This window comes from Leiobunum rupestre, chromosome 1 (assembly GCF_980474605.1).
Source record: "Leiobunum rupestre chromosome 1, qqLeiRupe1.1.hap1, whole genome shotgun sequence".
Lineage (NCBI taxonomy): Eukaryota > Metazoa > Arthropoda > Arachnida > Opiliones > Sclerosomatidae > Leiobunum > Leiobunum rupestre.
Window position 1 is genome coordinate 82,648,056 of NC_143384.1, and position 25,447 is coordinate 82,673,502.

The following is a 25,447-nucleotide window of genomic DNA, read 5'->3' on the forward strand; positions in this document are numbered from 1 at the left end:
CGCTATGAATCACAATATTTGTCACTAAACAACATATTGCGATGGTGGTATAGTGGTAAGCATAGCTACCTTCCAAGCAGTTGACACGGGTTCGATTCCCGGCCATCGCACGAGACTTTATATGTTATTCCAGTGTTTCGCTATGAATTATAATATTTGTCACTATACATCATATCGCGATGGTGGTATAGTGGTGAGCATAGCTGCCTTCCAAGCAGTTGACCCGGGTTCGATTCCCGGCCATCGCACGGGACTGTATCTATATATGTTATTCCAGTGTATCGCTATGAATCACAATATTTGTCATTATACACCATATTGCGATGGTGGTATAGTGGTAAGCATAGCTACCTTCCAAGCAGTTGACCCGGGTTCGATTCCCGGCCATCGCACGAGACTTTATCTTTATATGTTATTCCAGTGTTTCGCTATGAATTATAATATTTGTCACTATACATCATATCGCGATGGTGGTATAGTGGTGAGCATAGCTGCCTTCCAAGCAGTTGACCCGGGTTCGACTCCCGGCCATCGCACGGGACTGTATCTATATATGTTATTCCAGTGTATCGCTATGAATCACAATATTTGTCACTACACATCGTATCGCGATGGTGGTATAGTGGTGAGCATAGCTGCCTTCCAAGCAGTGGACCCGGGTTCGATTCCCGGCCATCGCACGAGACTTTATCTTTATATGTTATTCCAGTGTATCGCTATGAATTATAATATTGGTCACTATACATCATATTGCGATGGTGGTATAGTGGTAAGCATAGCTGCCTTCCAAGGGTTGACCGGGTTTGATTCCCGGCCATCGCACGGGACTGTATCTTTATATGTTATTCCAGTGTATCGCTATGAATAATTATATTTGTCACCATGCATCATATCGCGATGGTGGTATAGTGGTGAGCATAGCTGCCTTCCAAGCAGTTGATCCGGGTTCGATTCCCGGCCATCGCACGAGACTTTACCTTTATATGTTATTCCAGTGTATCGCTATGAATTATAATATTTGTCACTATACATCATATCGCGATGGTGGTATAGTGGTGAGCATAGCTGCCTTCCAAGCAGTTGACCCGGGTTCGATTCCCGGCCATCGCACGAGACTGTATCTTTATATGTTATTCCAGTGTATCGCTATGAATCACAATATTTGTCACTAAACAACATATTGCGATGGTGGTATAGTGGTAAGCATAGCTACCTTCCAAGCAGTTGACACGGGTTCGATTCCCGGCCATCGCACGAGACTTTATATGTTATTCCAGTGTTTCGCTATGAATTATAATATTTGTCACTATACATCATATCGCGATGGTGGTATAGTGGTGAGCATAGCTGCCTTCCAAGCAGTTGACCCGGGTTCGATTCCCGGCCATCGCACGGGACTGTATCTATATATGTTATTCCAGTGTATCGCTATGAATCACAATATTTGTCATTATACACCATATCGCGATGGTGGTATAGTGGTGAGCATAGCTGCCTTCCAAGCAGTTGACCCGGGTTCGACTCCCTGCCATCGCACGGGACTGTATCTATATATGTTATTCCAGTGTATCGCTATGAATCACAATATTTGTCATTATACACCATATTGCGATGGTGGTATAGTGGTAAGCATAGCTACCTTCCAAGCAGTTGACCCGGGTTCGATTCCCGGCCATCGCACGAGACTTTATCTTTATATGTTATTCCAGTGTTTCGCTATGAATTATAATATTTGTCACTATACATCATATCGCGATGGTGGTATAGTGGTGAGCATAACAGCCTTCCAAGCAGTTGACCCGGGTTCGATTCCCGGCCATCGCACGAGACTTTATCTTTATATGTTATTCCAGTGTATCGCTATGAATTATAATATTTATCACTATACATCATATCGCGATGGTGGTATAGTGGTGAGCATAGCTGCCTTACAACCAGTTGACCCGGGTTCGATTCCCGGCCATCGCACGAGACTGTATCTTTATATGTTATTCCAGTGTATCGCTATGAATTATAATATTTGTCACTTTACATCATATCGCGATGGTGGTATAGTGGTGAGCATAGCTGCCTTCCAAGTAGTTGACCCGGGTTCGATTCCCGGCCATCGCACGAGACTGTATCTTTATATGTTATTCCAGTGTATCGCTATGAATTATAATATTTGTCACTTTACATCATATCGCGATGGTGGTATAGTGGTGAGCATAGCTGCCTTCCAAGCAGTTGACCCGGTTTCGATTCCCGGCCATCGCACGAGACTTTATCTTTATATGTTATTCCAGTGTATCGCTATGAATTATAATATTGGTCACTATACATCATATTGCGATGGTGGTATAGTGGTAAGCATAGCTGCCTTCCAAGGGTTGACCGGGTTTGATTCCCGGCCATCGCACGGGACTGTATCTTTATATGTTATTCCAGTGTATCGCTATGAATAATTATATTTGTCACCATGCATCATATCGCGATGGTGGTATAGTGGTGAGCATAGCTGCCTTCCAAGCAGTTGACCCGGGTTCGATTCCCGGCCATCGCACGAGACTTTACCTTTATATGTTATTCCAGTGCATCGCTATGAATTATAATATTTGTCACTATACATCATATCGCGATGGTGGTATAGTGGTGAGCATAGCTGCCTTCCAAGCAGTTGACCCGGGTTCGATTCCCGGCCATCGCACGGGACTGTATCTATATATGTTATTCCAGTGTATCGCTATGAATCACAATATTTGTCATTATACACCATATTGCGATGGTGGTATAGTGGTAAGCATAGCTACCTTCCAAGCAGTTGACCCGGGTTCGATTCCCGGCCATCGCACGAGACTTTATCTTTATATGTTATTCCAGTGTTTCGCTATGAATTATAATATTTGTCACTTAACATCATATCGCGATGGTGGTACAGTGGTGAGCATAGCTGCCTTCCAAGCAGTTGACCCGGGTTCGATTCCCGGCCATCGCACGAGACTTTATCTTTATATGTTATTCCAGTGTATCGCTATGAAATATAATATTTGTCACTATATATCATATCGCGATGGTGGTATAGTGGTGAGCATAGCTGCCTTCCAAGCAGTTGACCCGGGTTCGATTCCCGGCCATCGCACGAGACTGTATCTTTATATGTTATTCCAGTGTATCGCTATGAATTATAATATTTGTCACTGTACATCAAATCGCGATGGTGGTATAGTGGTGAGCATAGCTGCCTTCCAAGCAGTTGACCCGGGTTCGATTCCCGGCCATCGCACGAGACTGTATCTTTATATGTTATTCCAGTGTATCGCTATGAATTATAATATTTGTCACTTTACATCATATCGCGATGGTGGTATAGTGGTGAGCATAGCTGCCTTCCAAGCAGTTGACCCGGGTTCGATTCCCGGCCATCGCACGAGACTGTATCTTTATATGTTATTCCAGTGTATCGCTATGAATTATAATATTTGTCACTTTACATCATATCGCGATGGTGGTATAGTGGTGAGCATAGCTGCCTTCCAAGCAGTTGACCCGGTTTCGATTCCCGGCCATCGCACGAGACTGTATCTTTATATGTTATTCCAGTGTATCGCTATGAATTATAATATTTGTCACTATACATCATAACGCGATGGTGGTATAGTGGTGAGCATAGCTGCCTTCCAAGCAGCTGACCCGGGTTCGATTCCCGGCCATCGCACGAGACTGTATCTTTATATGTTATTCCAGTGTATCGCTATGAATTATAATATTGGTCACTATACATCATATCGCGATGGTGGTATAGTGGTGAGCATAGCTGCCTTCCAAGCAGTTGACCCGGGTTCGATTCCCGGCCATCGCACGAGACTGTATCTTCATATATTATTCCAGTGTATCGCTATGAATTATAATATTTGTCACTATATATCATAACGCGATGGTGGTATAGTGGTAAGCATAGCTGCCTTCCAAGAAGTTGACCCGGGTTCGATTCCCGGCCATCGCACGGGACTGTGTCTTTATATGTTATTCCAGTGTATCGCTATGTATCATAAAATTTGTCACTATCTATCATATCGCGATGGTGGTATAGTGGTGAGCATAGCTTCCTTCCAAGCAGTTGACCCGAGATCGATTCCCGGCCATCGCAGGAGACTTTATCTTTATATGTTATTCTAGTGTATCGCTATGAATCATAATATTTGTCACTAAACATCATATTGCGATTGTGGTATAGTGGTAAGCATAGCTGCCTTCCAAGCAGACGACCCGGATTCGATTCCCGGCCATCGCACGAGACAGTATCTTCATATATTATTCCAGTGTATCGCTATGAATTATAATATTAGTCACTATATATCATATCGCAATATTGGTATAGTGGTGAGCATAGCTGCCTTCCAAGCAATTGATCGGGTTCGATTCCCGGCCATCGCCCGGGAATGTATCTTAATATGTTATTCCAGTGTATCGCTATGAAACATAATATTTGTCACTATTAATTATATTGCGATGGTGGTATAGTGGTAAGCATAGCTGACTTCCTAGCAGTTGACCCGGGTTCAATTCCCGGCCATCGCACGAGACTTTATCTTTATATGTTATTCTAGTGTATCGCTATGAATCATAATATTTGTCACTATACATCATATTGCGATGGTGGTATAGTGGTAAGCATAGCTGGATTCCAAGCAGTCGACCCGGGTTCGCTTCCCGGCCATCGCACGGGACTGTATCTCAATATGTTATTCCAGTGTATCGCTATGAATTATAATATTTGTCACTATACATCATATCGCGATGGTGGTATAGTGGTGTGCATAGCTGCCTTCCAAGCAGTTGACCCGGGTTCGATTCCAGGCCATCGCACGGGACTTTGACTTTATGTGTTATTCCAGTGTATCATTATGAATCATAATATTGGTCACAATGCACCATATCGCGATGGTGGTATAGTGGTGTGCATAGCTGCCTTCCAAGCAGTTGACCCGGGTTCGATTCCCGGCCATCGTACGAGACTTTATCTTTATATGTTATTCCAGTGTATCGCTATGAATCATAATATTTGTCATTATTGATCATATTACGATGGTGGTATAGTGGTAAGCATCGCTGCTTTTCAAGCCGTTGACCCGGGTCCGATTCCCGGCCATCGCCCGGGAATGTATCTTAATATGTTATTCCAGTGTATCGCTATGAAACATAATATTTGTCACTATTAATTATATTGCGATGGTGGTATAGTGGTAAGCATAGCTGACTTCCTAGCAGTTGACCCGGGTTCAATTCCCGGCCATCGCACGAGACTTAATCTTTATATGTTATTCTAGTTTATCGCTATGAATCATAATATTTGTCACTATGCATCATATTGCGATGGTGGTATAGTGGTGAGCAAGCTGCCTTCCAAGCAGTTGACCCGGGTTCGATTCCCGGCCATCGCACGGGACTGTATCTTTATATGTTATTCCAGTGTTACGCTATGAATCATAATATTTGTCACTATACATCATATCGCGATGGTGGTATAGTGGTGAGCATAGCTGCCTTCCAAGCAATTGACCCGGGGTTCGATTCCCGGCCATCGCACGGGACTGTATCTTTATATGTTATTTCAGTGTATCGCTTTGAACTATAATATTTGTCACTATGCATCACATCGCGAAGGTGGTAAAGTGGTGAGCATAGCTGCCTTCCAAGCAATTGACCCGGGGTTAGATTCCCGGCCATCGCACGGGACTGTATCTTTATATGTTATTTCAGTGTATCGCTATGAATCATAATATTTGTCACTATGCATCATATCGCGAAGGTGGTAAAGTGGTGAGCATAGCTGCCTTCCAAGCAGTTGACCCGGGTTCGATTCCCGGCCATCGCACGGGACTGTATCTTTATATGTTATTCCAGTGTATCGCTATGAATCATAATATTTGTCACTATGCATCATATTGCGATGGTGGTATAGTGGTGAGCATAGCTGCCTTCCAAGCAGTTGACCCGGGTTCGATTCCCGGCCATCGCACGAAACTGTATCTTTATATGTTATTCCAGTGTATCGCTATGAATCATAATATTTGTTACTATAAATAATATTGCGATGGTGGAATAGTGGTGAGCATAGCTGCCTTCCAAGCAGTTGACCCGGGTTCGATTCCCGGCCATCGCACGAGACTTTATCTTTATATGTTATTCTAGGGTATCGCTATTAATTATAATATTTGTCACTAAACATCATATCGCAATGGTGGTATAGTGGTGAGCATAGCTGCCTTCCAAGCAGTTGTACCGGGTTCGTTTCCCTGCCATCGCACGAGACTTTATCTTAATGTGTTATTCCAGTAAATCGCTATGAATCATAAAATTTGTCACTATACATCATATTGCGATGGTGGTATAGTGGTAAGCATAGCTGGATTCCAAGCAGTCGACCCGGGTTCGCTTCCCTGCCATCACACGATACTTTATCTTTATATGTTATTCTAGTGTATCGCTATGAATCATAATATTTGTCACTATACATCATATTGCGATGGTGGTATAGTGGTAAGCATAGCTTCCTTCCAAGCAGTTGACACGGGTTCGATTCCCGGCCATCGCACGGGACTGTATCTCTATATGTTATTCCAGTGTATCGCTATGAATCATAATATTTGTCACTATACATCATATTGCGATGGTGGTATAGTGGTAAGCATAGCTGGATTCCAAGCAGTCGACCCGGGTTCGCTTCCCGGCCATCGCACGAAACTGTATCTTTATATGTTATTCCAGTGTATCGCTATGAATCATAATATTTGTCACTAAACATCATATCGCAATGGTGGTATAGTGGTGAGCATAGCTGCCTTCCAAGCAGTTGACCCGGGTTCGATTCCCTGCCATCGCACGGGACTGTATCTTTATATTTTATTCCAGTGTATCGCTATGAATCATAATATTTGTCACTATACATCATATTGCGATGGTGGTATAGTTGTAAGCATAGCTGCCTTCCAAGCAGTTGACCCGGGTTCGATTCCCGGCCATCGCACGAAACTGTATCTTTATATGTTATTCCAGTGTATCGCTATGAATCATAATATTTGTTACTATAAATAATATTGCGATGGTGGAATAGTGGTGAGCATAGCTGCCTTCCAAGCAGTTGACCCGGGTTCGGTTCCCGGCCATCGCACGATACTTTATCTTAATATGTTATTCCAGTGTATCGCTATGAATCATAATATTTGTCACTTTACATCATATTGCGATGGTGGTATAGATGTGAGCGTAGCTGCCTTCCAAGCAGTTGACCCGGGTTTGATTCCCAAACATCGCCCGAGACTTTACATGTTATTCCAGTGTATCGTTATGAATTATGATATTTGTCACAATGTTACATATCGCGATGTTGGTATAGTGGTAAGCATAGCTGCCTTCCAAGCAGTTGACCCGGTTTCAATTCCCAGCCATCGTACGTGACTGTATCTTAATATGTTATTCCAGTGTATCGCTATGAATCATAATATTTGTCACTATACATCATATTGCGATGGTGGTATAGTGGTAAGCATAGCTGGATTCCAAGCAGTCGACCCGGGTTCGCTTCCCGGCCATCGCACGAAACGGTATCTTTATATGTTATTCCAGTGTATCGCTATGAATCATAATATTTGTCACTAAACATCATATCGCAATGGTGGTATAGTGGTGAGCATAGCTGCCTTCCAAGCAGTTGACCCCGGTTCGATTCCCGGCCATCGCACGAGACTGTATTTTTATATGTTATTCCAGTGTATCGCTATGAATTATAAAATTTGTCACTATACATCATATCGCGGTGGTGGTATAGTGGTGAGCATAGCTGCCTTCCTAGCAGTTGACCCGGGTTCAATTCCCGGCCATCGCACGAGACTTTATCTTTATATGTTATTCTAGTGTATCGCTATGAATCATAATATTTGTCACTATGCATCCTATTGCGATGTTTGTATAGTGGTGAGCATAGCTGCCTTCCAAGCAGTTGACCCGGGTTCGATTCCCGGCCATCGCAAGGGACTGTATCTTTATATGTTATTCCAGTGTATCGCTATGAATCATAATTTTTGTTACTATGCATCATATTGCGATGGTGGTATAGTGGTAAGCATAGCTGCCTTCCAAGCAGTTGACCCGGGTTCGTTTCCCGGCCATCGCAAGGGACTTTATCTTTATATGTTATTCCAGTGTACGCTATGAATCATAATATTTGTCACTATGCATCAGAATGCGATGGTGGTATAGTGGTAAGCATAGCTGCCTTCCAAGCAGTTGACCCGGTTCGATTCGCGGCCACGCACGACACTTTATCTTTATATGTTATTCCAGTGTATCGCTATGAATCATAATAGTTGTCACTATACATCATATCACGATGGTGGTTTAGTGGTGAGCATAGCTGCCTTCCAAGCAGTTGACCCGGGTTCGTTTCCCGGCCATCGCAAGGGACTTTATCTTTATATGTTATTCCAGTGTACGCTATGAATCATAATATTTGTCACTATGCATCAGAATGCGATGGTGGTATAGTGGTAAGCATAGCTGCCTTCCAAGCAGTTGACCCGGTTCGATTCGCGGCCATCGCACAACACTTTATCTTTATATGTTATTCCAGTGTATCGCTATGAATCATAATAGTTGTCACTACACATCATGTCACGATGGTGGTATAGTGCTGAGCATAGCTGCCTTCCAAGCATTGGACCCGGGTTCGATTCCCGGCCATCGCAAGGGACTGTATCTTTATATGTTATTCCAGTGTATCGCTATGAATCATAATTTTTGTTACTATACATCATATTGCGATGGTGGTATAGTGGTAAGCATAGCTGCCTTCCAAGCAGTTGACCCGGGTTCGATTCCCGGCCATCGCACGGGACTTTATCTTTATATGTTATTCCAGTGTATCGCTATGAATCATAATATTTTTCACTGTACATCATATTGCGATGGTGATATAGTGGTAAGCATAGCTGCCTTCCAAGCAGTTGACCCGGGCTCGATTCCCGGCCATCGCACGGGACTGTATCTTTTTATGTTATTCCAGTGTATCGCTATGAATTATAATATTTGTCACTGTACATCATATTGCGATGGTGGTATAGTGGTAAGCATAACTACCTTCCAAGCAGTTGACCCGGGTTCGATTCCCGGCCATCGCACGGGACTGTATCTTTATATGTTATTCCAGTGTATCGCTATGAATTATAATATTTGTCACTGTACATCATATTGCGATGGTGGTATAGAGGTAAGCATAGCTACCTTCCAAGCAGTTGACCCGGTTTCAATTCCCAGCCATCGTACGTGACTGTATCTTAATATGTTATTCCAGTGTATCGCTATGAATCATAATATTTGTCACTTGACATCATATTGTGATTGTGGTATAGTGGTAAGCATAGCTGCCTTCCAAGCAGTTGACCCGGGTTCGATTCCCGGCCATCGCACGGGACTGTATCTTTATATGTTATTTCAGTGTATCGCTATGAATTATAATATTTGTCACTGTACATCATATTGCGATGGTGGTATAGTGGTAAGCATAGCTACCTTCCAAGCAGTTGACCCGGTTTCAATTCCCAGCCATCGCACGTGACTGTATCTTAATATGTTATTCCAGTGTATCGCTATGAACCATAATATTTGTCACTAGACATCATATCGCGATGGTAGTATAGTTGTGAGCATAGCTGCCTTCCAAGCAGTTGACCCGGGTTCGATTCTTGGCCAGCGCACGAGACTTTATCTTAATATGTTATTCCAGTGTATCGCTATGAATAATAATATTTGTCACTATACATCATATTGCGATGGTGGTATCGTGGTAAGCATAGCTACCTTCCAAGCAGTTGACCCGGGTTTGATTCCCGGCCATCGCACGAGACTTTATATGTTATTCCAGTGTATCGTTATGAATTATAATATTTGTCACTATACATCATATCGCGATGGTGGTATAGTGGTGAGCATAGCTGCCTTCCAAGCAGTAGGCCCGGGTTCGATTGCCGGCCATCGCACGCAACTTCTTCTTTATCTTTATATGTTATTCCAGTGTATCACTATTAATCATAATATTTGTCACTTCACACCATATCGCGATTGTGGTATAGTGGTGAGCATAGCTGCCTACCAAGTTGTTGAACAGAGTTTGTTCTTTTGTTGGCCTACCACCAAGGTATTTGTTTGGAAGAGAATTAAATTTAAAGGGTGACAGGCAGAAGAAAACCTAGTACTTTAACCGATATGGTTAACGCGAAGTTAAATATGCTTTCGATTTCGCTCCGAAATTTGGCCGTGTAAGAAACACTTTTCCATTTCCGCTCCAAGACTCTTTAAGTCACTTCCGGTTCATTTATTATCCATTCTTCTACATGTTGCCGATTCCGATCCAAAATTTAAATTTCTATGTTACAGTTCCGTTTTTAGAGTGCATCGTCCACACAAGGATATTAATATTTTTCCCGTTTAGTTTACGCAAGTTTAGAAGTTTGAAAACAGCGTTTTTCGAAAAAAGAAATCCTATCACTGTTAGCGAAGTCGGAGGTGGAGATAGGACATATTGATCAGAGCTAACATCTCCCAGTGCACCACCGCCCTTATGGGTTACAAGAGCCGTACCCACTCTTACATCAGCAAGTAGTTTAATAAAAGAATACTTTTTATCTACATATAAATCAATGCCGTGGAATAACTTCAAGCCAACCGTTTAGTAATTTCCCTCTTTGTTGTAACTAATGAATAGTACGTGGCTTATTGTATCTCAAGAAAAGAATAGAAAGGTGTAAAATAGTTAAAAACGCTTTAGGTCATCATAATATGATAATTATTGTATTTTACTGTTGAAGTTTTCCAACATCAGCAGCAGGCATGGACGAATGGCATTACAAAAACAGACGTATTAGAACTAAGAGATACTTGAAATAAAACAATGTAAGTTTACAATGGAGAACAATAATCGAACTGAACTAATAATATGGGTAGACTCAGGGTTTATATACGTCATATTAAAATATATTTATTCAAAGAATATCTGGGGTAGAAAAAAAACAAGGCTCCGTGAGATAATACAGCCGTAAATAAACATATTTAAATTGTCGCAAAAAGCGTACTGTATAGTACGCTATTCAAATTATAGTGCGGAGAAAATCGAAAGTTTTATCGAAATGTAAGAAAATAATTACACGATTGGCAACGCTAAACGAAAGTGTAATTTCGCCTCGCCAAAAAAGCGCCAAAGAGATTGATGCAATATCTCTTTGCAATTAACTTTTGTCGTTCCGAGCAGATCTGCTCTTTTATCGCGCCAAGCTTTCTCCACGACCCAGCAGCCGGTCAAACACAGCCTGGTCATTTAAAGTAAATGTGGGTTTTGTCAAAAGTAAAAACACCAGCTTTTAGTAAATACTAAACTGCACACTTATTTATTACTTCTGGCCATACATGACATGTGCATTCGATATATTATTACTTCTTCACTCTTATTTAGGATAGTTTGGGTTATATGTAAAAACATTTTCAATATAATCCCTTTTTTCCCTCATGCACTTATTTCTTACAGTACTTCGTGACACTTTCTTTCTTCTGGACATACATGAAATCGACCTATTATTACTTCGTCACACTTATTTAGGTTCAATTGGGAAACTACACCTAAAACTCGTTCAGACAAAAATGTCCTCTCTCCGATACAGCACAATTTCAACTCAAGAAAATCGTTGTTACCTGATGATTAAAGAAATGAACTACGAAGGCACTTTAGCTTTTGGTAGTGGTATTAGGGAATTCGAAAAAAATAAAGAATATTTTTCGTCGTACATTGAAGTGTATTATGAACCATAAATTTTACATAATTACAAATTTTTTTATCGGTCGTCGTACATTGCTCAACGCTTTTTTTTTTCTGCAATAGCATTCCCAAAGTAGCCCAATTTCAATATTTCATTCCCCTCCCCCGTTATGGGGGCACGAAATAACAAACGTAATCATATCAAAAAATAAATAATCTTGGTTTCTTTTTTTAAAGGAGGGCAGAAAACTGAGATTTCAAGATAATTTTTTGTATTGTAATAATTTATGTTGTATTCTGGATTGTATATATCCGTATTCGGGTGTTAAAAGTAAAATTTTGTAAAAATCCGTTTTTGTGAGCCTCGTCTGAAGAAAGTATTAATGTTTTTTTTATAATTGCGATACCTAAATGTACTCTGTTGGTTATGTCTATAATCAAGAATTTAAACTTAAAAGTACACTGCAATAACGTTCAACGATTGTATTGAAAATAATGTTAAAGTAGCTGCTTAAGTTTTTACAATCGTAAAAGTTACATCATGCATGGCAAAGTACTGTTGGCTCACCTGACAAGAATTTGTGATATCCTTTTATTTGATGCTAAAACATATACAATTTTTAACTTTATGTTATTGAAATAATTTCTAAAATTTTGCCATTATAATGTATTACTATGATAGTTTATTTAAGTTGAATTTTTATTTGTGGGTGCAAGGAGATTGCTTTATATTCTGAGTTTTTGCGCTCCCAAATATGAAATTTTTTATAATTATGTCAATTTTAATATTGATGATTTTAATTATGTAGTTTGCAAAAAATAATAAAACCCAATAAATGGTTTAATTGTAAATTAGTGGGCACTATACACTCTTTTACGAGCGTATCGCCCCCCCCCCCCCTTTACAATCTCCCATGTAGCAGTCGCCACATCCGTACTACCTATTCCTTCACTATTGAAATTTCTTTCCCCTAACGGGTTCCCTCCCCATGTAGTCAAGCTATGGATTCCCCCACGAATATTCTCCGTAAAAGAACCTATTGGCTTCACTTATTGTCTCAAGAAATAACGCAATAAAAACCAAGGGTTATCTACACCGGTAGATGGCGATACCAACTAGAAATCTATCTTCAATTGCTTTGGTAGGCGGTTCTTGTGGATCGTCTCCGCGATGTACAGCTGATGTAAGCTTTAATCTTTAATTCTTCTATTTTAACGTTTGAACGTGGTCCTAGTTATAAAATATTTAGTCATCTACCAAACGTTTTAAGAATATTTAGATTATAACTAATTTAAATAACAGTCAGAACTCTGTGAAAAAGGAAACATGCGGCCTCGCCATTTTGTAGGCTGACGAACGGCACGTGCAAACATTAGGCTGCTCCCACGTATTCCGACGCATCGATAAAACAAAAATTAGGAATTTGAATAGCTTGGTATAAAAGCGATACATTTCCAAATATTGTAGAAAGAAGATTTATGAAGAGCAAATAGCAGAACGAGTTCAGACCACTTCAAGAAGCTTACAAACAAAGGCTTTAACGAATAAGCAAACGGTATAAGCAAATTGACGAAAATCTAAGCTGCGAAACTTAAGAAGTCAATCGGACAGCGATCACGAATTCTACGAATAAGTAAACTACGACTTAGAATGTGGGGCAACGTCAGCTGGATTTACAGAATAATTTGCCCAAAAATTAGATTCTTACGCCTCTTCTTTTCGAATAACGCGATTTTAAATCATTGAATTCAATGAAGTCAGACTATGACGCGCGGAAAAAGGCCGGAACTGGAAGAGCCAGGAATGTTTTTTCTATGGAAGTTTTTCAAGTGACTATTAAAAATGCGCTTTCCACGGTTGTAAAGAAATTCATGACGGAATTAACCGTAAATGAACAAAATAGAAACAACAGTAACTTATAATACTGCTTCCACTGAGGTGCTGGCGAAGTTCATCAATGCATTAAATATTTTGATCTGAATAGGTGATTATGAAAAAGAATTGCGCGCAGAGGCTCACGGGAGATGGTTATTTTTTGACAAAGCGTCGGCTGCTTAAATTCGTCTGCACCTACCGAGGCCCGCGGTCGTCCGCGTTTAGTAAAAAGCACCAACCATGGATTGATTGTTTGAAAAGCTAGTATTTTTCTAAAATTATTAAAAATACATAAAGTTAACAAATTTATTATATATTTTTTTTATTTCTTATAGTTCTAGACCAAGTATTGATAAAGAAACAAGCCCAATTTTAATAGAAGACACAAGGTTATATTTACATACATGTTTCCATTATTCCTGAAAATGAATTAAAATCTATTTGGATAGAATTTAAAAATATTTCCTTTAATAAATCAATTACCTTAATTTAACGACTTTGCAAACTTCTCTCAAAACGAAAAACGAAAAATCCTTTCGATTGAACAATGAAATAATAGAAATCTCGCTAACCCTTGCCCAACTAGCCAGACGAATTTACAATAAGGGCCAATTTTGATACTTTCAACTTGGTAGTACTTAACCAAATCACGTGACCACCGATATTTTTCATAATCACCTATTCGTCGCCTTATTCAACGGCACTGATGTGAATTAAGAAGGTAGAAGAACTTACGGTTGGCCATATCAAGTTAATTATAAAAATAATACTGGTGTTTTGATGTTCGATAGTTAAATAAGATTACAAAGAGAGATGCCTTCCTGTTACCATTAATAGGGATACCATGAACGTATTCGTTTCAACCATGAATATCGAACTATATCATTACCCTTTCTACCATCTAGGGCTAAAATGGGCGTTGCCTTTCGCGTCTTACGTAATCATTTAAGCCAATCAGGAGACAGGCGATTGTCGTTGACTACATCCACAATACTTTTCCGCTATTGCGCGATTTAACCGGTTAAAAAAATGGACTCGCGATTTATTATTATTATTCTTACCTTTTTTCGTACAATCAGAAAGATGTGTATTCAAATTTTTTAAACCAAATTTCTCGCTAAGCCTTGCTACTGAAAGCTAGTAAAGTTTCAAATCGTTGCCCCTCGATACAATTTGTGAGCGGTGGCACAATTCCAATAACTAAGCTCCTCCTATCCTGGCGACTGAGGCCAGACTACCTAATGCGGTTCGATATTCATGGTTGAAATGAATACATTCATGGAAATACTACGTATTATTCTTTTTTAACCAATTGTAATTTGATTTCGGGATATTACCAAATTGATTTGGAGGTCGAGTAAAAGAAAAACGGATTTGTAACTCCTGATGGGCATTACCATTTTAATCGTTTAACATTGGGTTTTACGAACGGGCCTTCAGTATTCCTAAGAATGATGAAAACAATCTTAGGACTCTTCCAATATATGGACGACTTAATTCCAATGGTCCGTGGTTAAAAAAACGGAGGCATTTACGTAAAGTATTGGAAGAGCTCCGACGTGCTAACTTGACACTGAATCAAAATATATGTTAGTTTCTCCAAGACGAAATAAATTATTTTGCAAGGTTGAATGGGTCACGCAATTTCGATTTCCAAAAAGATGTGTTTCTTAGTAATACTCAGTTTTTCCGATGGCTCGTAAACTGTTTCGCAAAAATAATATTGGTGCTGGACAGATTAAGAACAAAATTCGTTTGACACGTTAAAAGCAGAAAAACTACAGTTGCGCTGTCATTGGAGTGAACCAGAAACTGAGTGCAGTGTGAGGCTTAACCAAGTTCCGGGTTTATCTCTTTGGAATTAAATTCAATTGGACACTGGTGGCCCTCTCCGAGAATTTTGCATCGTCGTCCTAAGTAGAATTCCTACTCAAGAACCTGAAGGCATGAAAATCATAAGTAGACTAGTGGCTTGGCACACGGACGCTGTCACTGAGGATTAGCTAGAACGAGCACAGCATAGTGACCCTAAGATCAAAGATGTTAAAAACACTTTACTTAAGTCAGGAAAGTTGACCAAAGGAATCCAGTGGGGTTATAAACACTTTGTCTTGTTTCATGGCGCCATTAATTTTTCAAAGTTTTCTATTTATTTCTATATTTTCAACGATGTGATTAAAAAAAAGTAGATTTTTTTATATAAATACTATTTAATTTATTAGGTCGACGAAACCATGTGTTTAAAGTGCGATAAAACGGCAAAAAGTCATCAAATGCGTTGTCATTCATAACTGAAATTTAGATGGCGCTTTACGTTATTTATTTTCCAGGTCATTTTTAATTTCCAGATTTTTATTTTAAACATGTCACGTTTTAATACAGCTACACAAAAGTCCTAATTATGATTTCCGACTTAAAATGTTTCTTAGAGTAACATTGATCTGTATATGCAAATATAATAATAAATACGTGGTCATATGAATCACAAATAACATCAAATTGAAGTTACCAACTGGTGTTGTCAAATAATATAAATGTCTTATAAAGATTTTCATATAAGCTCAAAATTCGATGAAAAATGATTTGTAGCATGTTGCATTGGAGATAGTAATGAGCTTTTTTCCAATTTCAGGGCTTCTACATAAAACGTGTTCAGAGGATATTATTGCATATTTTAGTGACAACGTTGCTGTATAAATATATACATATAAAATAAGTTTAATTGCCTTTTACGAAACTAGTAACAAGTGTATCGCTATGAATTATAATATTTGTCACTGTAAATCATATCGCGATGGTGGTATAGTGGTGAGCATAGCTGCCTTCCAAGCAGTTGATCCGGTTTCGATTCCCGGCCATCGCACGAGAATTTATATTTATATGTTATTCCAGTGTATCGCTATGAATTATAATATTTGTCAATATACATCATATCGCGATGGTGGTATAGTGGTGAGCGTAGCTGCCTTCCAAGCAGTTGACCCAGGTTCGATTACCGGCCATCGCACTAGACTTTATCTTTATATGTTATTCCAGTGTATCGCTATGAATTATAATATTTGTCACTATATATCATATCGTGATGGTGGTATAGTGGTGAGCATAGCTGCCTTCCAAGCAGTTGACCCGGGTTCGATTCCCGGCCATCGCTCGAGACTTTATCTTTATATGTTATTCCAGTGTATCGCTATGAATTATAATATTTGTCACTATACATCATATCGCGATGGTGGTATAGTGGTGAGCATAGCTGCCTTCCAAGCAGTTGACCCGGGTTCGATTCCCGGCCATCGCACGAGACTTTATCTTTATATGTTATTCCAGTGTATCGCTAAGAATTATAATATTTGTCACTATACATCATATCGCGATGGTGATATAGTGGTGAGCATAGCTGCCTTCCAAGCAGTTGACCCGGGTTCGATTCCCGGCCATCGCACGAGACTGTATCTTTATATGTTATTCCAGTGTATCGCAATGAATTATAATATTTGTCACTTTACATCATATCGCGATGGTGGTATAGTGGTGAGCATAGCTGCGTTCCAAGCAGTTGACCCGGGTTCGATTCCCGGCCATCGCACGAGACTATATCTTTATATGTTATTCCAGTGTATCGCTAGAATTATAATATTTGTCACTTTACATCATATCGCGATGGTGGTATAGTGGTGAGCATAGCTGCCTTCCAAGCAGTTGACCTGGGTTCGATTCCCGGCCATCGCACGAGACTTTATCTTTATATGTTATTCCAGTGTATCGCTATGAATTATAATATTTGTCACTGTACATCATATCGCGATGGTGGTATAGTGGTGAGCATAGCTGCCTTCCAAGCAGTTGACCCGGTTTCGATTCCCGGCCATCGCACGAGACTTTATATTTATATGTTATTCCAGTGTATCGCTATGAATTATAATATTTGTCACTATACATCATATCGCGATGGTGGTATAGTGGTGAGCATAGCTGCCTTCCAAACAGTTGACCCGGGTTCGATTCCCGGCCATCGCACGAGCATTTATCTTTATAAGTTATTCCAGTGTATCGCTATGAATTATAATATTTGTCACTATACATCATATCGCGATGGTGGTATAGTGGTGAGCATAGCTGCCTTCCAAGCAGTTGACCGGGTTCGATTCCCGGCCATCGCACGGGACTGTATCTTTATATGTTATTTCAGTGTATCGCTATGAATTATAATATTTGTCACTATACATCATATCGCGATGGTGGTATAGTGGTGAGCATAGCTGCCTTCCAAGCAGTTGACCCGGGTTCGATTCCCGGCCATCGCACGGGACTGTATCTATATATGTTATTCCAGTGTATCGCTATGAATCACAATATTTGTTATTATACACCATATTGCGATGGTGGTATAGTGGTAAGCATAGCTACCTTCCAAGCAGTTGACCCGGGTTCGATTCCCGGCCAGCGCACGAGACTTTATCTTTATATGTTATTCCAGTGTTTCGCTATGAATTATAATATTTGTCACTATACATCATATCGCGATGGTGGTATAGTGGTGAGCATAGCTGCCTTCCAAGCAGTTGACCCGGGTTCGATTCTCGGCCATCGCACGAGACTGTATCTTTATATGTTATTCCAGTGTATCGCTATGAATTATAATATTTGTCACTATATATCATATCGCGATGGAGGTATAGTGGTGAGTATAACTGCCTTCCAAGCAGTTGACCCGGGTTCGATTCCCGGCCATCGCACGAGACTTTATCTTTATATGTTATTCCAGTGTATCGCTATGAATTATAATATTGGTCACTATACAACATATCGCGTTGGTGGTATAGTGGTGAGCATAGCTGCCTTCCAAGCAGTTGACATGGGTTCGATTCCCGGCCATCGCACGGGACTGTATCTTTATATGTTATTCCAGTGTATCGCTATGAATTATAATATTTGTCACCATATAACATATCGCGATGGTGGTATAGTGGTGAGCATAGCTGCCTTCCAAGCAGTTGACCCGGGTTCGATTCCCGGCCAGCGCACGAGACTTTATCTTTATATGTTATTCCAGTGTTTCGCTATGAATTATAATATTGGTCACTATACATCATATTGTGATGGTGGTATAGTGGTAAGCATAGCTGCCTTCCAAGGGTTGACCGGGTTCGATTCCCGGCCATCGCACGGGACTGTATCTTTATATGTTATTCCAGTGTATCGCTATGAATCACAATATTTGTCACTATACACCATATTGCGATGGTGGTATAGTGGTGAGCATAGCTGCCTTTCAAGCAGTTGACCCGGTTTCGATTCCCGGCCATCGCACGAGACTTTATATTTATATGTTATTCCAGTGTATCGCTATGAATTATAATATTTGTCACTATACATCATATCGCGATGGTGGTATAGTGGTGAGCATAGCTGCCTTCCAAGCAGTTGACCCGGGTTCGATTCCCGGCCATCGCACGAGACTTTATCTTTATATGTTATTCCAGTGTATCGCTATGAATTATAATATTTGTCATTATACATCATATCGCGATGGTGGTATAGTGGTGAGCATAGCTGCCTTCCAAGCAGTTGACCCGGGTTCGATTCCCGACCATCGCACGAGACTTTATCTTTATATGTTATTCCAGTGTATCGCTATGAATTATAATATTTGTCACTATACATCATATCGCGATGGTGGTATAGTGGTGAGCATAGCTGCCTTCCAAGCAGTTGACACGGGTTCGATTCCCGGCCATAGCACGAGACTTTATCTTTATATCATATTCCAGTGTATCGCTATGAATCACAATATTTGTCACTATACACCATATTGCGATGGTGGTATAGTGGTAAGCATAGCTACCTTCCAAGCAGTTGACCCGGGTTCGATTCCCGACCATCGCACGAGACTGTATCTTTATATGTTATTCCAGTGTATCGCTATGAATTATAATATTTGTCATTTTACATCATATCGCGATGGTGGTGTAGTGGTGAGCATAGCTGCCTTCCAAGCAGTTGACCCGGGTTCGATTCCCGGCCATAGCACGAGACTTTATCTTTATATCATATTCCAGTGTATCGCTATGAATCACAATATTTGTCACTATACACCATATTGCGATGGTGGTATAGTGGTAAGCATAGCTACCTTCCAAGCAGTTGACCCGGGTTCGATTCCCGGCCATTGCACGAGACTTTATCTTTATATGTTATTCCAGTGTATCGCTATGAATTATAATATTTGTCATTATACATCATATCGCGATGGTGGTATAGTGGTGAGCATAGCTGCCTTCCAAGCAGTTGACCCGGGTTCGATTCCCGACCATCGCACGAGACTTTATCTTTATATGTTATTCCAGTGTATCGCTATGAATTATAATATTTGTCACTATACATCATATCGCGATGGTGGTATAGTGGTGAGCATAGCTGCCTTCCAAGCAGTTGACACGGGTTCGATTCCCGGCCATAGCACGAGACTTTATCTTTATATCATATTCCAGTGTATCGCTATGAATCACAATATTTGTCACTATACACCATATTGCGATGGTGGTATAGTGGTAAGCATAGCTACCTTCCAAGCAGTTGACCCGGGTTCGATTCCCGACCATCGCACGAGACTGTATCTTTATATGTTATTCCAGTGTATCGCTATGAATTATAATATTTGTCATTTTACATCATATCGCGATGGTGGTGTAGTGGTGAGCATAGCTGCCTTCCAAGCAGTTGACCCGGGTTCGATTCCCGGCCATAGCACGAGACTTTATCTTTATATCATATTCCAGTGTATCGCTATGAATCACAATATTTGTCACTATACACCATATTGCGATGGTGGTATAGTGGTAAGCATAGCTACCTTCCAAGCAGTTGACCCGGGTTCGATTCCCGGCCATTGCACGAGACTTTATCTTTATATGTTATTCCAGTGTATCGCTATGAATTATAATATTTGTCACTTTACATCATATCGCGATGGTGGTATAGTGGTGAGCATAGCTGCCTTCCAAGCAGTTGACCCGGGTTCGATTCCCGGCCATCGCACGAGACTTTATATTTATATGTTATTCCAGTGTATCGCTATAAATTATAATATTTGTCACTGTACATCATATCGCGATGGTGGTATAGTGGTGAGCATAGCTGCCTTCCAAGCAGTTGACCCTGGTTCGATTCCCGGCCATCACACGAGACTTTATCTTTATATGTTATTCCAGTGTATCGCTATGAATTATAATATTTGTCACTTTACATCATATCGCGGTGGTGGTATAGTGGTGAGCATAGCTGCCTTCCAAGCAGTTGACCCGGGTTCGATTCCCGGCCATCGCACGAGACTTTATATTTATATGTTATTCCAGTGTATCGCTATAAATTATAATATTTGTCACTGTACATCATATCGCGATGGTGGTATAGTGGTGAGCATAGCTGCCTTCCAAGCAGTTGACCAGGTTTCGATTCCCGGCCATCGCACGAGACTGTATCTTTATATGTTATTCCAGTGTATCGCTATGAATTATAATATTTGTCACTATACATCATAACGCAATGGTGGTATAGTGGTGAGCATAGCTCCCTTCCAAGCAGTTGACCCGGGTTCGATTCCCGGCCATCGCACGAGACTGTATCTTTATATGTTATTCCAGTGTATCGCTATGAATTATAATATTTGTCATTTTACATCATATCGCGATGGTGGTGTAGTGGTGAGCATAGCTGCCTTCCAAGCAGTTGACCCGGGTTCGATTCCCGGCCATAGCACGATACTTTATCTTTATATCATATTCCAGTGTATCGCTATGAATCACAATATTTGTCACTATACACCATATTGCGATGGTGGTATAGTGGTAAGCATAGCTACCTTCCAAGCAGTTGACCCGGGTTCGATTCCCGGCCATTGCACGAGACTTTATCTTTATATGTTATTCCAGTGTATCGCTATGAATTATAATATTTGTCACTATACACCATATTGCGATGGTGGTATAGTGGTAAGCATAGCTACCTTCCAAGCAGTTGACCCGGGTTCGATTCCCGGCCATCGCACGAGACTTTATCTTTATATGTTATTCCAGTGTTTCGCTATGAATTATAATATTTGTCACTATACATCATATCGCGATGGTGGTATAGTGGTAAGCATAGCTGCCTTCCAAGCAGTTGACCTTGGTTCGATTCCCGGCCATCGCACGAGACTGTATCTTTATATGTTATTCCAGTGTATCGCTATCAATTATAATATTTGTCACTATACAACATATCGCGATGGTGGTATAGTGGTGAGCATAGCTGCCTTCCAAGCAGTTGACCAGGTTTCGATTCCCGGCCATCGCACGAGACTGTATCTTTATATGTTATTCCAGTGTATCGCTATGAATTATAATATTTGTCACTATACATCATAACGCAATGGTGGTATAGTGGTGAGCATAGCTCCCTTCTAAGCAATTGACCCGGGTTCGATTCCCGGCCATCGCACGAGACTGTATCTTTATATGTTATTCCAGTGTATCGCTATGAATTATAATATTTGTCACTATACATCATAACGCGATGGTGGTATAGTGGTGAGCATAGCTCCCTTCCAAGCAGTTGACCCGGGTTCGATTCTCGGCCATCGCACGAGACTGTATCTTTATATGTTATTCCAGTGTATCGCTATGAATCACAATATTTGTCACTATACATCATATTGCGATGGTGGTATAGTGGTAAGCATAGCTGTCTTCCAAGCAGTTGACCCGGGTTCGATTCCCGGCCATCGCACGAGACTTTATCTTTATATGTTATTCCAGTGTATCGCTATGAATCACAATATTTGTCACTATACACCATATTGCGATGGTGGTATAGTGGTAAGCATAGCTACCTTCCAAGCAGTTGACCCGGGTTCGATTCCCGGCCATCGCACGAGACTTTATCTTTATATGTTATTCCAGTGTTTCGCTATGAATTATAATATTTGTCACTATACATCATATCGCGATGGTGGTATAGTGGTAAGCATAGCTGCCTTCCAAGCAGTTGACCTTGGTTCGATTCCCGGCCATCGCACGAGACTGTATCTTTATATGTTATTCCATTGTATCGCTATCAATTATAATATTTGTCACTATACAACATATCGCGATGGTGGTATAGTGGTGAGCATAGCTGCCTTCCAAGCAGTTGACCAGGTTTCGATTCCCGGCCATCGCACGAGACTGTATCTTTATATGTTATTCCAGTGTATCGCTATGAATTATAATATTTGTCACTATACATCATAACGCGATGGTGGTATAGTGGTGAGCATAGCTCCCTTCCAAGCAGTTGACCCGGGTTCGATTCCCGGCCATCGCACGAGACTGTATCTTTATATGTTATTCCAGTGTATCGCTATGAATTATAATATTTGTAACTATACATCATAACGCGATGGTGGTATAGTGGTGAGCATAGCTCCCTTCCAAGCAGTTGACCCGGGTTCGATTCCCGGCCAGCGCACGAGACTTTATCTTTATATGTTATTCCAGTGTTTCGCTATGAATTATAATATTGGTCACTATACATCATATTGTGATGGTGGTATAGTGGTAAGCATAGCTGCCTTCCAAGGGTTGACCGTGTTCGATTCCCGGCCATCGCACGGGACTGTATCTTTATATGTTATTCCAGTGTATCGCTATGAATCACAATATTTGTCACTATACACCATATTGCGATGGTGGTATAGTGGTGAGCATAGCTGCCTTTCAAGCAGTTGACCCGGTTTCGATTCCCGGCCATCGCACGAGACTTTATATTTATATGTTATTCCAGTGTATCGCTATGAATTATAATATTTGTCACTATACATCATATCGCGATGGTGGTATAGTGGTGAGCATAGCTGCCTTCCAAGCAGTTGACCCGGGTTCGATTCCCGGCCATCGCACGAGACTTTATCTTTATATGTTATTCCAGTGTATCGCTATGAATTATAATATTTGTCATTATACATCATATCGCGATGGTGGTATAGTGGTGAGCATAGCTGCCTTCCAAGCAGTTGACCCGGGTTCGATTCCCGACCATCGCACGAGACTTTATCTTTATATGTTATTCCAGTGTATCGCTATGAATTATAATATTTGTCACTATACATCATATCGCGATGGTGGTATAGTGGTGAGCATAGCTGCCTTCCAAGCAGTTGACACGGGTTCGATTCCCGGCCATCGCACGAGACTGTATCTTTATATGTTATTCCAGTGTATCGCTATGAATTATAATATTTGTCATTTTACATCATATCGCGATGGTGGTGTAGTGGTGAGCATAGCTGCCTTCCAAGCAGTTGACCCGGGTTCGATTCCCGGCCATAGCACGAGACTTTATCTTTATATCATATTCCAGTGTATCGCTATGAATCACAATATTTGTCACTATACACCATATTGCGATGGTGGTATAGTGGTAAGCATAGCTACCTTCCAAGCAGTTGACCCGGGTTCGATTCCCGGCCATTGCACGAGACTTTATCTTTATATGTTATTCCAGTGTATCGCTATGAATTATAATATTTGTCACTTTACATCATATCGCGATGGTGGTATAGTGGTGAGCATAGCTGCCTTCCAAGCAGTTGACCCGGGTTCGATTCCCGGCCATCGCACGAGACTTTATATTTATATGTTATTCCAGTGTATCGCTATAAATTATAATATTTGTCACTGTACATCATATCGCGATGGTGGTATAGTGGTGAGCATAGCTGCCTTCCAAGCAGTTGACCCGGGTTCGATTCCCGGCCATCACACGAGACTTTATCTTTATATGTTATTCCAGTGTATCGCTATGAATTATAATATTTGTCACTTTACATCATATCGCGATGGTGGTATAGTGGTGAGCATAGCTGCCTTCCAAGCAGTTGACCCGGGTTCGATTCCCGGCCATCGCACGAGACTTTATATTTATATGTTATTCCAGTGTATCGCTATAAATTATAATATTTGTCACTGTACATCATATCGCGATGGTGGTATAGTGGTGAGCATAGCTGCCTTCCAAGCAGTTGACCAGGTTTCGATTCCCGGCCATCGCACGAGACTGTATCTTTATATGTTATTCCAGTGTATCGCTATGAATTATAATATTTGTCACTATACATCATAACGCAATGGTGGTATAGTGGTGAGCATAGCTCCCTTCCAAGCAGTTGACCCGGGTTCGATTCCCGGCCATCGCACGAGACTGTATCTTTATATGTTATTCCAGTGTATCGCTATGAATTATAATATTTGTCATTTTACATCATATCGCGATGGTGGTGTAGTGGTGAGCATAGCTGCCTTCCAAGCAGTTGACCCGGGTTCGATTCCCGGCCATAGCACGAGACTTTATCTTTATATCATATTCCAGTGTATCGCTATGAATCACAATATTTGTCACTATACATCATATTGCGATGGTGGTATAGTGGTAAGCATAGCTGTCTTCCAAGCAGTTGACCCGGGTTCGATTCCCGGCCATCGCACGAGACTTTATCTTTATATGTTATTCCAGTGTATCGCTATGAATCACAATATTTGTCACTATACACCATATTGCGATGGTGGTATAGTGGTAAGCATAGCTACCTTCCAAGCAGTTGACCCGGGTTCGATTCCCGGCCATCGCACGAGACTTTATCTTTATATGTTATTCCAGTGTTTCGCTATGAATTATAATATTTGTCACTATACATCATATCGCGATGGTGGTATAGTGGTAAGCATAGCTGCCTTCCAAGCAGTTGACCTTGGTTCGATTCCCGGCCATCGCACGAG

General features: G+C 40.7%; 35 non-coding genes across 35 annotated transcripts; all 35 read left to right on the forward strand.

Annotated features, from left to right (window-relative positions):
* The first annotated feature begins 176 nt into the window (after nucleotides 1-176).
* On the forward strand, nucleotides 177-248 carry TRNAG-UCC (transfer RNA glycine (anticodon UCC)). The gene has a single exon. It is a non-coding gene; the product is annotated as a tRNA-Gly (tRNA).
* A 216-nt stretch (nucleotides 249-464) lies between these two features.
* On the forward strand, nucleotides 465-536 carry TRNAG-UCC (transfer RNA glycine (anticodon UCC)). The gene has a single exon. It is a non-coding gene; the product is annotated as a tRNA-Gly (tRNA).
* A 72-nt stretch (nucleotides 537-608) lies between these two features.
* On the forward strand, nucleotides 609-680 carry TRNAG-UCC (transfer RNA glycine (anticodon UCC)). The gene has a single exon. It is a non-coding gene; the product is annotated as a tRNA-Gly (tRNA).
* Nucleotides 681-894: 214 nt separating this feature from the next.
* On the forward strand, nucleotides 895-966 carry TRNAG-UCC (transfer RNA glycine (anticodon UCC)). The gene has a single exon. It is a non-coding gene; the product is annotated as a tRNA-Gly (tRNA).
* Nucleotides 967-1,038: 72 nt separating this feature from the next.
* On the forward strand, nucleotides 1,039-1,110 carry TRNAG-UCC (transfer RNA glycine (anticodon UCC)). Its single transcript has one exon. It is a non-coding gene; the product is annotated as a tRNA-Gly (tRNA).
* A 210-nt stretch (nucleotides 1,111-1,320) lies between these two features.
* On the forward strand, nucleotides 1,321-1,392 carry TRNAG-UCC (transfer RNA glycine (anticodon UCC)). Its single transcript has one exon. It is a non-coding gene; the product is annotated as a tRNA-Gly (tRNA).
* A 648-nt stretch (nucleotides 1,393-2,040) lies between these two features.
* Nucleotides 2,041-2,112, forward strand: TRNAG-UCC (transfer RNA glycine (anticodon UCC)). Its single transcript has one exon. It is a non-coding gene; the product is annotated as a tRNA-Gly (tRNA).
* Nucleotides 2,113-2,470: 358 nt separating this feature from the next.
* On the forward strand, nucleotides 2,471-2,542 carry TRNAG-UCC (transfer RNA glycine (anticodon UCC)). The gene has a single exon. It is a non-coding gene; the product is annotated as a tRNA-Gly (tRNA).
* A 72-nt stretch (nucleotides 2,543-2,614) lies between these two features.
* On the forward strand, nucleotides 2,615-2,686 carry TRNAG-UCC (transfer RNA glycine (anticodon UCC)). The gene has a single exon. It is a non-coding gene; the product is annotated as a tRNA-Gly (tRNA).
* Nucleotides 2,687-2,902: 216 nt separating this feature from the next.
* Nucleotides 2,903-2,974, forward strand: TRNAG-UCC (transfer RNA glycine (anticodon UCC)). Its single transcript has one exon. It is a non-coding gene; the product is annotated as a tRNA-Gly (tRNA).
* A 72-nt stretch (nucleotides 2,975-3,046) lies between these two features.
* On the forward strand, nucleotides 3,047-3,118 carry TRNAG-UCC (transfer RNA glycine (anticodon UCC)). Its single transcript has one exon. It is a non-coding gene; the product is annotated as a tRNA-Gly (tRNA).
* A 72-nt stretch (nucleotides 3,119-3,190) lies between these two features.
* TRNAG-UCC (transfer RNA glycine (anticodon UCC)) lies at nucleotides 3,191-3,262 on the forward strand. Its single transcript has one exon. It is a non-coding gene; the product is annotated as a tRNA-Gly (tRNA).
* Nucleotides 3,263-3,334: 72 nt separating this feature from the next.
* On the forward strand, nucleotides 3,335-3,406 carry TRNAG-UCC (transfer RNA glycine (anticodon UCC)). Its single transcript has one exon. It is a non-coding gene; the product is annotated as a tRNA-Gly (tRNA).
* Nucleotides 3,407-3,622: 216 nt separating this feature from the next.
* Nucleotides 3,623-3,694, forward strand: TRNAG-UCC (transfer RNA glycine (anticodon UCC)). The gene has a single exon. It is a non-coding gene; the product is annotated as a tRNA-Gly (tRNA).
* Nucleotides 3,695-3,766: 72 nt separating this feature from the next.
* TRNAG-UCC (transfer RNA glycine (anticodon UCC)) lies at nucleotides 3,767-3,838 on the forward strand. Its single transcript has one exon. It is a non-coding gene; the product is annotated as a tRNA-Gly (tRNA).
* A 2,088-nt stretch (nucleotides 3,839-5,926) lies between these two features.
* TRNAG-UCC (transfer RNA glycine (anticodon UCC)) lies at nucleotides 5,927-5,998 on the forward strand. Its single transcript has one exon. It is a non-coding gene; the product is annotated as a tRNA-Gly (tRNA).
* Nucleotides 5,999-8,795: 2,797 nt separating this feature from the next.
* Nucleotides 8,796-8,867, forward strand: TRNAG-UCC (transfer RNA glycine (anticodon UCC)). Its single transcript has one exon. It is a non-coding gene; the product is annotated as a tRNA-Gly (tRNA).
* An 8,014-nt stretch (nucleotides 8,868-16,881) lies between these two features.
* TRNAG-UCC (transfer RNA glycine (anticodon UCC)) lies at nucleotides 16,882-16,953 on the forward strand. Its single transcript has one exon. It is a non-coding gene; the product is annotated as a tRNA-Gly (tRNA).
* A 72-nt stretch (nucleotides 16,954-17,025) lies between these two features.
* On the forward strand, nucleotides 17,026-17,097 carry TRNAG-UCC (transfer RNA glycine (anticodon UCC)). Its single transcript has one exon. It is a non-coding gene; the product is annotated as a tRNA-Gly (tRNA).
* Nucleotides 17,098-17,312: 215 nt separating this feature from the next.
* On the forward strand, nucleotides 17,313-17,384 carry TRNAG-UCC (transfer RNA glycine (anticodon UCC)). The gene has a single exon. It is a non-coding gene; the product is annotated as a tRNA-Gly (tRNA).
* A 503-nt stretch (nucleotides 17,385-17,887) lies between these two features.
* TRNAG-UCC (transfer RNA glycine (anticodon UCC)) lies at nucleotides 17,888-17,959 on the forward strand. The gene has a single exon. It is a non-coding gene; the product is annotated as a tRNA-Gly (tRNA).
* A 1,078-nt stretch (nucleotides 17,960-19,037) lies between these two features.
* Nucleotides 19,038-19,109, forward strand: TRNAG-UCC (transfer RNA glycine (anticodon UCC)). The gene has a single exon. It is a non-coding gene; the product is annotated as a tRNA-Gly (tRNA).
* Nucleotides 19,110-19,613: 504 nt separating this feature from the next.
* On the forward strand, nucleotides 19,614-19,685 carry TRNAG-UCC (transfer RNA glycine (anticodon UCC)). The gene has a single exon. It is a non-coding gene; the product is annotated as a tRNA-Gly (tRNA).
* Nucleotides 19,686-20,333: 648 nt separating this feature from the next.
* On the forward strand, nucleotides 20,334-20,405 carry TRNAG-UCC (transfer RNA glycine (anticodon UCC)). Its single transcript has one exon. It is a non-coding gene; the product is annotated as a tRNA-Gly (tRNA).
* Nucleotides 20,406-20,621: 216 nt separating this feature from the next.
* On the forward strand, nucleotides 20,622-20,693 carry TRNAG-UCC (transfer RNA glycine (anticodon UCC)). Its single transcript has one exon. It is a non-coding gene; the product is annotated as a tRNA-Gly (tRNA).
* A 216-nt stretch (nucleotides 20,694-20,909) lies between these two features.
* On the forward strand, nucleotides 20,910-20,981 carry TRNAG-UCC (transfer RNA glycine (anticodon UCC)). Its single transcript has one exon. It is a non-coding gene; the product is annotated as a tRNA-Gly (tRNA).
* A 360-nt stretch (nucleotides 20,982-21,341) lies between these two features.
* TRNAG-UCC (transfer RNA glycine (anticodon UCC)) lies at nucleotides 21,342-21,413 on the forward strand. The gene has a single exon. It is a non-coding gene; the product is annotated as a tRNA-Gly (tRNA).
* Nucleotides 21,414-22,349: 936 nt separating this feature from the next.
* TRNAG-UCC (transfer RNA glycine (anticodon UCC)) lies at nucleotides 22,350-22,421 on the forward strand. Its single transcript has one exon. It is a non-coding gene; the product is annotated as a tRNA-Gly (tRNA).
* A 1,078-nt stretch (nucleotides 22,422-23,499) lies between these two features.
* On the forward strand, nucleotides 23,500-23,571 carry TRNAG-UCC (transfer RNA glycine (anticodon UCC)). Its single transcript has one exon. It is a non-coding gene; the product is annotated as a tRNA-Gly (tRNA).
* A 360-nt stretch (nucleotides 23,572-23,931) lies between these two features.
* TRNAG-UCC (transfer RNA glycine (anticodon UCC)) lies at nucleotides 23,932-24,003 on the forward strand. The gene has a single exon. It is a non-coding gene; the product is annotated as a tRNA-Gly (tRNA).
* Nucleotides 24,004-24,219: 216 nt separating this feature from the next.
* On the forward strand, nucleotides 24,220-24,291 carry TRNAG-UCC (transfer RNA glycine (anticodon UCC)). The gene has a single exon. It is a non-coding gene; the product is annotated as a tRNA-Gly (tRNA).
* A 72-nt stretch (nucleotides 24,292-24,363) lies between these two features.
* TRNAG-UCC (transfer RNA glycine (anticodon UCC)) lies at nucleotides 24,364-24,435 on the forward strand. The gene has a single exon. It is a non-coding gene; the product is annotated as a tRNA-Gly (tRNA).
* A 72-nt stretch (nucleotides 24,436-24,507) lies between these two features.
* TRNAG-UCC (transfer RNA glycine (anticodon UCC)) lies at nucleotides 24,508-24,579 on the forward strand. The gene has a single exon. It is a non-coding gene; the product is annotated as a tRNA-Gly (tRNA).
* Nucleotides 24,580-24,939: 360 nt separating this feature from the next.
* Nucleotides 24,940-25,011, forward strand: TRNAG-UCC (transfer RNA glycine (anticodon UCC)). The gene has a single exon. It is a non-coding gene; the product is annotated as a tRNA-Gly (tRNA).
* Nucleotides 25,012-25,083: 72 nt separating this feature from the next.
* TRNAG-UCC (transfer RNA glycine (anticodon UCC)) lies at nucleotides 25,084-25,155 on the forward strand. Its single transcript has one exon. It is a non-coding gene; the product is annotated as a tRNA-Gly (tRNA).
* Nucleotides 25,156-25,447: the final 292 nt, after the last annotated feature.